This window comes from Oncorhynchus tshawytscha, unplaced genomic scaffold (assembly GCF_018296145.1).
Source record: "Oncorhynchus tshawytscha isolate Ot180627B unplaced genomic scaffold, Otsh_v2.0 Un_contig_388_pilon_pilon, whole genome shotgun sequence".
Taxonomy (NCBI): domain Eukaryota; kingdom Metazoa; phylum Chordata; class Actinopteri; order Salmoniformes; family Salmonidae; genus Oncorhynchus; species Oncorhynchus tshawytscha.
Genome location: NW_024609827.1, coordinates 1,225,506 through 1,236,248, shown reverse-complemented (window position 1 = coordinate 1,236,248; position 10,743 = coordinate 1,225,506).

Sequence of the window (10,743 nt, the reverse complement as noted above, 5' to 3'; positions counted from 1 at the left end):
TGGGTAGCACCTAGGATTGTCTGAAGGCTCCTGAACATCCTCAGTGTGTGTCTGGTGGACGGTGCCTTTGTTCTGGGTAGCACCTAGAATTGTCTGGAGGCTCCTGAACATCCTCAGTGTGTGTCTGGTGAACGGTGCCTTCGTTCTGGGTAGCACCTAGGATTGTCTGAAGGCTCCTGAACATCCTCAGTGTGTGTCTGGTGGACGGTGCCTTTGTTCTGGGTAGCACCTAGAATTGTCTGGAGGCTCCTGAACATCCTCAGTGTGTGTCTGGTGAACGGTGCCTTTGTTCTGGGTAGCACCTAGGATTGTCTGGAGACTCCTAAACATCCTCAGTGTGTCTCTGGTGGACGGTGCCTTCGTTCTGGGTAGCACCTAGGATTGTCTGGAGGCTCCTGAACATCCTCAGTGTGTGTCTGGTGGACGGTGCCTTCGTTCTGGGTAGCACCTAGGATTGTCTGGAGGCTCCTGAACATCCTCAGTGTGTGTCTGGTGGACGGTGCCTTCGTTCTGGGTAGCACCTAGGATTGTCTGGAGGCTCCTGAACATCCTCAGTGTGTGTCTGGTGGACGGTGCCTTCTGGGTAGCACCTAGGATTGTCTGGAGGCTCCTGAACATCCTCAGTGTGTGTCTGGTGGACGGTGCCTTCGTTCTGGGTAGCACCTAGGATTGTCTGGAGGCTCCTGAACATCCTCAGTGTGTGTCTGGTGGACACCTAGGTTGTCCTTAAACATCCTCAGTTCTGGGTAGCACCTAGGATTGTCTGGAGGCTCCTGAACATCCTCAGTGTGTGTCTGGTGGACGGTGCCTTCGTTCTGGGTAGCACCTAGGATTGTCTGGAGGCTCCTGAACATCCTCAGTGTGTGTCTGGTGGACGGTGCCTTCGTTCTGGGTAGCACCTAGGATTGTCTGGAGGCTCCTGAACATCCTCAGTGTGTGTCTGGTGGATGGTGCCTTCGTTCTGGGTAGCACCTAGGATTGTCTGGAGGCTCCTGAACATCCTCAGTGTGTGTCTGGTGGACGGTGCCTTCGTTCTGGGTAGCACCTAGGATTGTCTGGAGGCTCCTGAACATCCTCAGTGTGTGTCTGGTGGACGGTGCCTTCGTTCTGGGTAGCACCTAGGATTGTCTGGAGGCTCCTGAACATCCTCAGTGTGTGTCTGGTGGACGGTGCCTTCGTTCTGGGTAGCACCTAGGATTGTCTGGAGACTCCTAAACATCCTCAGTGTGTCTCTGGTGGACGGTGCCTTCGTTCTGGGTAGCACCTAGGATTGTCTGGAGGCTCCTGAACATCCTCAGTGTGTGTCTGGTGGACGGTGCCTTCGTTCTGGGTAGCACCTAGGATTGTCTGGAGGCACCTAGGATTGTCTGGAGGCTCCTGAACAGGGATTGCCTGGAGACTCCTAAACATCCTCAGTGTGTCTCTGGTGGACGGTGCCTTCGTTCTGGGTAGCACCTAGGATTGTCTGGAGGCTCCTGAACATCCTCAGTGTGTGTCTGGTGGACGGTGCCTTCGTTCTGGGTAGCACCTAGGATTGTCTGGAGGCTCCTGAACATCCTCAGTGTGTGTCTGGTGGACGGTGCCTTCGTTCTGGGTAGCACCTAGGATTGTCTGGAGACTCCTAAACATCCTCAGTGTGTGCTTGTTCCATTATAGCTTCTGCTATAGCGGCACCTTCATCAACACGTTCCCTTCTTTCAGCCTGGGGTTTCTTTACTGCCCCACCGTCCTCTACAGTTCCCTGTGTGTCACTCTCAGGAGCTCTCTGTGCCTGTTCTCTCTTGATTGTTGTGCTGTTTTCCGTGGAATGCATTTGGTTAATGTGATGCCGCCACATTATGTCTGGGCTCACTTAAACCTGGTAAGTTCTGGGTCCCGTTTGTGTATGTACGGTCCCTCTTGTCCATTTCACTCCTCTTCTGGAGTCTCACACCATCACTCCCTGTCCTGTTTGGAGATGGCGCTCCCGGCCACCGGAGAGCATCTTGGCTAGTTTGTTCAGCATTTCATTTCGCCTGTTTGGCTTCATGATATCCAGCTGTGTGCGGTAAGGCCTCCCGAAAATCAGTGCGGCTGGGCTTTCATTTGTCGTGGCATGTGGGGTGTTTCGGTAGGAGGCCAGGAACTTGGCCAGTTTTGTTTGCAAAGTCCCTTCATCTCATTTTGCGGCACAGAGTCCTTGCTTTAGGGTTTGCACAAAGTGTTCTTGTTAAGGGATTTTTATGAATAATGACTAAATTATGTATACATTTCAATCAGAACTATGACTAAACAGAATACTACTATGTTACTGTATGGATGTGTGAATCTTATTGTAATCACAATACTGAATGTAATGTGTGTAGTTTTCATACAGAATTAGGACTGTCTGTTCCTTGTTAGAAACTAATGGAGCTATCGTCAGACTGGCTGGAATGCTGTGTTCCTTACAGGACATCCTGTCTCTACAAAGGGAGAGGAGAGACCTTGGACTAGTAGTAGATTATTTAACAGGTGGTGGCCAATGTGGGAAGGCTTGTGAACTATACTGCCATTGTATCAGAGTGGAGGAAGGACAGAATAAAACCTATGACGTCATTTTTAGTATTTAACTTTTTATGGCTGCAGGGGCAGTATTGAGTAGCTTGAATGAAAAGGTGCCCATATCAAACGGCCTGCTCCTCAGTCATAGTTGCTAATATTAGCATATTATTATTATTATTATTGGATAGAAAACACTCTGAAGTTTCTAAAACTGTTTGAATGATATCTGTGAGTATAACTGAACTCATATTGGCAGACAAAATCCTGAGTTGAAATCAAAACAGGAAGTCAGAAATCTGAGCTTGTATGTATTCACCAGAGACCCCAATGAAATCCCCTTGAGATATGAATGATGTTGCACTGCCTAGAGGTTCCACTAGATGTCAACCATCAATAGAAATTATAATGAGGCTTCTATGTTGTTGTGGGAGTGAATGAGAGCAGAATATATCAGCTGTCCATCAAGCAGCCATTTTGTGATCCCACTTTTTCCTCATGGTAGTCACTTGCGTTCCATTGCTCACGAAGAGAAGAAAGAATACTCCGGTCGGAACTTTATTGAAGCTATATGTTAAAAACATCCTAATGATTGATTCTGTACTTAGTTTGAAATGTTTCTTCGACCGGTAATATCACGTTTTGAAGGTTTTGTCTGATATATAACGCTGACCAGAATTAGATATGTATACCAAACGCTCTAACAAAAGAAGGAATTTGGACATAAATAACGGACATTTTCAAACAAAACAAACATTTATTGTGGACCTGGGATTCCGGGAGTGCTTTCTGATGTAGATCATCAAAGGTAAGGGAATATTTATCATGTCATTTCTTGTTTATGTTGACGCCATCTTTGCAGCTGTGGTGTTTTTAAATTGAGCTCCGTTTCAGATTATTACATGCATTTCTTTTTCCGTAAAGTTTTTTAAAATCTGACACAGCGGTTGCATTAAATCGAGGCTTCCTCCCTTTACAGTGGCAGGAGGAGACTATTACTGTTTGGCCCGGTACAGTACTTATGGGAAATATATAGGGGAAGTTAGTACCTGTAAGGGAACACCCCCCTGAAATGTACAAAAATGAATGGGAAGTCATTGGCACTGGACAAATCATATATACGGTGTCCAATACCACTCAATTCGGCGTCATTTCATTCAAAGTTGATTGCAAATGCCATATGGCAAATGCCAAGTGTAAAACTTTAAAAATCCAACAGATGGCGAATGCGCTCCACTGTGGTTTTTCATATTGCAAATGTAACACAAGTCAACATTCAAAAGTAAAATTTTGAAAACTGAACATTTTTTCAAAAACTTTAAAAAAGTGCTTTCTGGACCGTTTTTCGAAAAATTTTCGATTTTTTCTTTTTTTTGTCAATTACACATGTGTAAGAACAGTATTAATATACTTTTGTCCAATTTTATTATCATTATTATAATTTTTTTATATTTTTACTTGTGCATAAGGGCACATGTTTTGTCCATTTGCAATATGATTTCAAGGAAGTCAAAAGTCAAAAATAGCAAAAATGAAAAATCTTATCACACCCTTAAAGTGCTTTCTAGAACGTTTTTCGAAATTCTTTCGATTTTTGTGTCAATTACATATGTATAAGAACTGTATTAACATACTTTAGTCATATTTTATTATCATTATTTTTTTTAAACTTGTGCATAAGGCATATGTTTTCCCCATTTGCAATATGATTTCATAGGAAGTCAAAAGTCAAAAATAGCAAAAATGTTGAGAACTTATCACACCGTTAAAGTGCTTTCTGGAACGTTTTTCGAAATTCTTTCGAATTTTGGGTCAATTACACATGTATAAGAACTGTATCAACATACTTTAGTCATATTTTATTATAATTTTTATTTTACTTGTCCATTTGCAATATGATTTCATAGACGTCAAAAGTCGAAAATGTGAACTTTTTTCAAAAACTTACCACCCCCTTAATAAGGACAATAAACATGAACACTACAAAATACAAAACAACAAATGTGAAAAAACCGAAACAGTCCTATCTGGTGCATAAAGACAAAGACAGAAGACAACCACCCACAAAATACCCTGAGAACATGGCTGCCTAAATATGGTTCCCAATCAGAGACAACGATAAACACCTGCCTCTAATTGAGAACCAATCTAGGCAACCATAGACGTACATAATCACCTAGACTAGAAAACACCCCATAAACATACAAAACCCCTAGACCAGACAAACACATAAATCCCCCATGTCACACCCTGACCTAACCAAAATAATAAAGAAAACAAAGATAACTAAGGCCAGGGCGTGACAGGAACACGAATGTAAAAGGGTGGTATAACCTTTGACCTGTTTTCATGGCTTTCCCTTGTGGTCTGATCAGCCACAGGGGGTGCCATTTGGATAATGAATTTGTGGTCATGGGTGATACTGGTTTTTATGGTAAATTAATTATAATGGAGTTTATAGCTCTTGGACATAATTATTGTTTGAACCACAGAGGAGAAAGTGGAATTGAGGAAGGACAAATTATGGGGATTGGGGGAATAAACTCTAGTGAGGAAGAGGAAGAGGTTCAGGATTCTGTTTTAAACATTGGCTGGGAAGGTTTCAAATTGGCTACTATTGATTTAGTATTAGAAACAGGAACAGAAATCATATTTACCATCGATAATACATCGGGGAGGATATGGTCCTTTGAGGTTTGGACAGGACATAGGGCAGGAAAATACATGATAGGAAAAGTGATTTTGTAAGCATTAAAATTATTTATGAAAATAAATAAGTTGCAGTTCTTGGGGATGGTAAATTACTGTAGATAAGGTATCCCAAACTATGCAACATATATTACATTATTGATGTGACTGGTTTTTAAGGTTAACCCATGTTATTGTTTGATAAAATACAGTGGATTCCCGAAGGAGAGATTTCGTTAGCACAGAAAAGAGATGTGATATGGTTAGCATTCGTTTTGGCTTTATTTAACCATTAGAATATTTGTATTTAAATAGTATTAAAAAACCTCTTATGGATAGGGAGACGCTAGCGTCTCAAGTGGCCAATAGCCTCGGGAAATGCAGAGCGCCAAATTCAAATAAAACGCTATAAAACTCAAACTTTCATTAAATCACACAATTAAAGCTACACTCGTTGTGAATCCTGCCAACATGTCAGATTTTTAAAATCCTTTTCGGCGAAAGCATGAGAAGCTATTATCTGATAGCATGCACCCCCCCTGAACCACCTGAACGAGTTGTAAACAAAAGAATTAGCGTAGCCGGCGCTACACAAAACGCTGAAATAAAATATAAAACATGCATTACCTTTGACGAGCTTCTTTGTTGGCACTCCAATATGTCCCATAAACATCACAATTGGTCCTTTTTTCGATTAATTCTGTCCATGTATACCCAAAATGTCCATTTATGAAGCAGGTTTGATCCGGAAAAAAACAGCTTTCCAAAACACAACATCACTACAAAACATTTTAAAAGTTGCCTATAAACTTTGCCAAAATATTTCAAACTACTTTTGTAATGCAACTTTAGGTATTTTTAAACGTTAATAATCGATCAAATTGTAGACGGGGGAATCTGTATTCGATACAGCAAGTAAACAAAACATGCACCATTTTCCCTCTTGCGTAACTATCAAAAGTGTAACGTTGTTCCAGGATGTGCATCTTCTTCGTTTCACCAATGATTAACTTCAACCCAATTCCAAAGACTGGTGACATCCTGTGGAAGTCGGAGGAACTGTAAAATGGGCGCTATCTAATTTCCCTTGGCAAAGACAACTGAGGGAACAGACAGAGGAAAAAAAAATAATTCTGAACAGTTTTTCCTCTGGGTTTTGCCTGCTACATAAGTTCTGTTATAGTCACAGGCATGATTGAACCAGTTTTAGAAACTTCGGAGTGTTTTCTATCCACACCTACTAATCATATGCATATAATATATTCCTGGCATGAGTAGCAGGAAGTTGAAATTGTGCACGCTATTTATCCAAAAGTGGAAATGCTGCACCCTATCCTTAAAAGGTTTTAAAGTTGACAGGGATATATGACATCTGTGGTGATTTAGGATTATTGATAGGATCGGAATAGGTTGATTAATAAGGTTATGTAAGGACTTTAGAGATTGCCACCATAGACATGTTTTTTCTAAAATCCATGATTTAGATAAAGCCAAACAGTGAGACGCTTAGTTATATTTGGAAAAAACACATAGTTGTTACCTGATTGTTATGAGAAAAAGAGCTACAGACAGATAGGGGAAAAGGCAAACAGAGGAGCCCTCCCCGCACTGCTGAGACCTTGAAGGTTTGAGAGCAGAGAGGAGAAGGGGGTCAGGAAATGAGCAAGATAGGAGTACACCGAAAGAGTAGCATTGACTAGTGTCTGTGAAATAAGAAAGGAGAGAAAAGGGTTACTGTTTAAATGCCAGAACATAAGGATAATTTACTAATCTTACCTAAGTCATTGTTTTAGAGTAGACAACGTTGTTACCTGGGCAGAGCCAGGTATCAAAGGGGAGATGGGTAAGTTGTGGTCTAGGATAGGATGGGGCCTATTGGATAATAAACTAATATAAAAAATAAAAATATTCTAGCTAACAAATAGGCATAGAAGTTAGAGATATAATCAGATAAAACAAATGAGAAACTGTTTGTTAACCAAACCTGTATGTCCAAGATTTTATGCATTACAGGTGAATTACATGAGAAGTTGATTCACTCAATCCAGTCTCTGAGGAGAATAGACGGGAAGCAGCCCCATTGGAAGGGGCCAAACCAAGGACTCCTGGTGACTGCCTTCGCGATGAGAATAGCTGAAAGAGCTACCTGGACTCATGTCGCACTGCAAAGGGGTAGGACACACTGACACTGTCGAACAATCACAGTGTTAGAGAGGAGAACTGGAATCAACAGGATCTGGGGTCATCTCTCTAACGAAAACTCCCTAACCCCGTCATTTCATCCCTGTGTTTGTTCATAGAAGTGGAAGTGTGTCTGGCCTCTGGCTGTTGATGTGTTTTCCGGGAAAGGGAAAGGGCTTTACAGGTGTGCTGGCCGTCCTGAGCTGTCTGATCGTGGGAGCCATATTCCTGATACACCATGAATCCCGAGAAGGCCAAAGAGGGTAACTTGACTCATGTGCTAGACGAGGGGAATTTGATATTACCATAGCATCTTAGCAGGTCACTGGAACTGAATAGTAAGGAAGGGAGAGTGAGATTGGGAAGGATGTCTCAGTGGAGTTTTATGTAGACCAACTGGGGTCATTCACTCCTTGGCAGTCTAGAACCATGGGTCCCTATGGAAGGTATTTGTGTAAATCACTGAGTAATTCATGGAATCAGGTCATAGCTCATAGCTCACATGGAAAAGGATGGTTATGTAAAGACCCAGGATCTCGGGTAATGGTATGTTGGCTTAGACCAGTTTTCAATTGATACTATGGTACCATTCGAGGTGGCAGAGGTCAGAATTGGTAAGGAGTCTATGGTTGGCCAGAGTTCAATCAATCTCCCTAAAACAACGGACATTCCTAGTGTGACCATCCAGGCTAAAGGACCAGTACGAATAGTTCAGACAAAAGACCTTAAAGAAGTTATAGAGGTGGAGACTGGGTATGGGGATTCCAATTTATGGTTGGAATGGATTCAATATACGGCCAGATCAGTAGCTAAAGAAGAATGTTATGCCTGTGCCACAGCTAAACCTCAGTTGACAACTATCCCTTTTCCACTTAATTGAGTTAATTCACCTAGGGGAATGGCCTGTATGGTAAAGCTGTTCATGAAAGCAGGAATGCCAGATAATGACAGTTGCATTGATCTACACAATTTATATCCACAGGTTTCCCTTAAATCGAGGCTTCCTCCCTTTACAGTGGCAGGAGGAGACTATTACTGTTTGGCCCGGTACAGTACTTATGGGAAATATGTAGGGGAAGTTAGTACCTGTAAGGGAACACCCCCCTGAAATGTACAAAAATGAATGGGAAGTCATTGGCACTGGACAAACCATATACATGGTGTCCAATAACACTCAATTCGGCGTCGTTTCATTCAAAGTTGATTGCAAATGCCATATAGCAAATGCCAAGTGTAACACTTTAAAAATGCAACAGATGGCGAGTGCGCTCCACCGTGGTTTTTCATATTGAAAATGTAACACAAGTCAACATCCAAAAGTAAAATTTAGAAAAACTGAAACATTTTTCAAAAACCTATCACCCCCACTTAAAAAAGTGCTTTCTGGACCGTTTTTCGAAATTCTTTAGTTTATTTTTGTCAATTCCACGTGTGTAAGAACTGTATGAATATACTTTTGTCCAATTTTATTATCATTATTTTTATTTTATTTTTTAAACTTGTGCATAAGGCATATGTTTTGTCCATTTGCAATATGATTTCATAGGAAGTCAAAAGTCACTTTTTGGGGGCCAAATGCCATAAGAAATGTCCAAATGCAACATAAAAGATTTGAAAATGCCAAATCAGGATGTTATGTCAATTTGCCATGTACCATCATGAATTTGACATGCTCAGAAATACTGCAGAAATGCAAAATTGACTGGCCTGATTAACTCGGGATGGCCGGGCAGTGATAGTGGTTCCTCTCCATCGCTCGTTGTGTTGATTTCATCATGTCCATTTGGTGATGTTTTTTCACTGTTGAATCATATTGCAAATGCACGTGTATTTGCAATATGTTTCAATGGGCATTTACCATCACGAATTTGTCATGCTCAAAAATACTGCAGAAATGCAAAATTGACTGGCCTGATGAACACAGGATGGCCGGGCAGTGATTCTGGTTCCTCTCCATCGCTCGTTGGGGTTGATTTTAGAATGTCACTTTGGTGATGGTACCTCATTGTTTAAACATATTGCAAATGGACAAAAGTCACCAGCAAGTCACCATCCATCATTCAATTAGATATCATTCTGACACCAAACTGATACAAACTGACACCACACCCACTTTTTCCAACTCGTTTAGAAGCCAACTATCACATACTTCAGAGCTGGCCCAAAATTCACAGCGCCTTCAGTTTAAAACATAATAAAAACGTAAAACACATAGTTACGTTCTAGCTGCGGGTCCAGTTCTGACATTATGTGTAGGCCTATGTGAGGCGACCCCAAATCCAGAGTTTCGGCTCGATAGGTCCTTCGATGCCCGAGCAAGGCCTTAATTGGTGCTGAAAATCCACTTTTTTTCCATGCCTTGCTACGGGGTCCTTGAATGAGCTATCGGACGGAAACGTTGGGGTCCGTCTCTATGGGCCGAGCCGGTTTCAATACACCTAGTCTTGCGACTCTGAGACTTTTCTAAATGTCGTCATTTTCGTAATGGTCAAAATGAATTGAAGTCATTGCAAATGTACGAGGCTGTTTCTCGGTCCGAGAACCTTCTAGAACCACTCCAATTTGCTTACCGCCCAAATAGGTCCACAGACGATGCAATCTCAACCACACTGCACACTGCCCTAACCCATCTGGACAAGAGGAATACCTATGTGAGAATGCTGTTCATCGACTACAGCTCGGCATTCAACACCATAGTACCCTCCAAGCTCGTCATCAAGCCCCACAAGGGTGCGTTCTGAGCCCTCTCCTGTACTCCCTGTTCACCCACGACTGCGTGGCCATGCACGCCTCCAACTCAATCATCAAGTTTGCGGACGACACAACAGTGGTAGGCTTGATTACCAACAACGACGAGACGGCCTACAGGGAGGAGGTGAGGGCCCTCGGAGTGTGGTGTCAGGAAAATAACCTCACACTCAACGTCAACAAAACTAAGGAGATGATTGTGGACTTCAGAAAACAGCAGAGGGAACACCCCCCTATCCACATCGATGGAACAGTAGTGGAGAGGGTAGCAAGTTTTAAGTTCCTCGGCATACACATCACAGACAAACTGAATTGGTCCACTCACACAGACAGCATCATGAAGAAGGCGCAGCAGCGCCTCTTCAACCTCAGGAGGCTGAAGAAATTCGGCTTGTCACCAAAAGCACTCACAAACTTCTACAGATGCACAATCGAGAGCATCCTGGCGGGCTGTATCACCGCCTGGTATGGCAACTGCACCGCCCTCAACCGTAAGGCTCTCCAGAGGGTAGTGAGGTCTGCACAACGCATCACCGGGGGCAAACTACCTGCCCTCCAGGACACCTACACCACCCGATGCTACAGGAAGGCCATAAAGATCATCAA